The sequence below is a fragment of the Amphiura filiformis genome, unplaced genomic scaffold (genome assembly GCF_039555335.1).
Source record: "Amphiura filiformis unplaced genomic scaffold, Afil_fr2py scaffold_110, whole genome shotgun sequence".
NCBI lineage: Eukaryota > Metazoa > Echinodermata > Ophiuroidea > Amphilepidida > Amphiuridae > Amphiura > Amphiura filiformis.
In genome coordinates, this window is record NW_027305574.1 from 125,311 (window position 1) to 126,957 (window position 1,647).

Below are 1,647 nucleotides of genomic sequence, written 5' to 3' on the forward strand. Positions count from 1 at the left end.
TCCAAGCAATTGCCTGTTGCACACCTTGCAACAAGATTGCTCCGTGTATTTTGGATTTGCAAGGAATTAATCCCCGAGCATCAGGCAAATAAATACCCCAAGCAACAGGCGAAAAAGGTAGAGACATGCTCTACTTTCAAGGTTGTTGCATGCAATCTAACCTCCTCCAGCCAATCAGCTGAGTGAACTCCGCTGGTCACTGCATTCATTTGGGAATGTGTAGGGACTAGCTTGATTCACCATCCACAACATGATAATGTGTGCACATGCTACATTATAATACACTTGTAGGCCTATGTTGTTGTTGGTGGTGGTGTTTAGCCCTTTTGATCTTAGTTTTCCTTAGCCTTTTCTTTATGGAAAATTGTATAGATATACAGGAGAGGATGACAATCTTTTGCTTTCAGGACAACACATGAGTCATTTTGATATGATTACGAAAATCATTAACCACTACTTATGTTTTGAGTATATCCCCAAACCTATGACCACGCTCAAGGAATTGCAAGGCCCCACATTGCTTCATGTATTTTGATCAATTGCTCAGCTTTATGGTCAGTGAGCACATAACTCACCCACTAAGTATAAATGGGCCTTGCAATTGAAATTGCCTTGTGTATGTCCTCTCGTGTATGTCCTTCTTAAGGCTATTTGATGGAGACAAATTTGCTTATTATGTGACTAATCAATGTTATATACACCATGGAATCCATTCTAGAGACAATATTTCAAGATTATGTCTTCACTCACACCTCTGACCTTCAAGATCCACATTCAGTATTTTTAGAGCAGATCTGTGTGAACATTTTCTTGGTTAACAGATTTAGTATAGTGAGATTGATTTCACATGTCCAGAGTCTTCGTATAAATCTATGTTACTTAAAGTATCAAATAAGGCAAATATGTTAGCAGAGTCCATTCGATCTATTGTTCCTGTGCAGGTATGTGCTAGTATGATTAAAGAATCTATTGAAGACTATGACTTTGTCTTTAAGATAGCGTTTGTGATGCTCAAAACTGAAACCTTCATGCAATGATATGAAGTTATTTGATCCTATACTTCAGTTTTTTTGGGTATTTGTGCAACTTGAATTCAGAAAGCTATACCCAAAAGCTTACGTAAAACTTTAAATACCATCAATTTACCCATCATTGATTTACGCAAAAGACTGGATGTGAAATCAATCTTATATACTACCAAATTGGTTAATGTGATCACAGAAAGCACTCAGCCCATAGCCCCTGCCAAGTCTTTTGAGCTCCAAACACTGAATAGCTCCCCCGGATTCCGGCTGTTAAGACCCCCTTTTCCAGCATCGCTGTCACCCAATGACCCCATATATTTTTACAAACACATGCTCTGTCACCCAAGACCCCTATTTTTCCATTTGATCTGTCACCCAAAGACCCTTACAAGTTCAATTTGAACAGCAACTTTCATTTATCACTGATTTTTTTTTTTTTTAGCCATTTAGAACTAGTAATTCTATTTTCGTGCTTTTTTCGGCGCTGTTTCGGCTCTCAACAGTAAACTTCATTTTAAAAACAAGGTCATGTTCTCACCTAATGACCCCATATTTTTTACATTTTGCTCTTACCGAATGCCAAAATCATGCTCTCACCCAATTTTGCTCTCTCTGAATACCA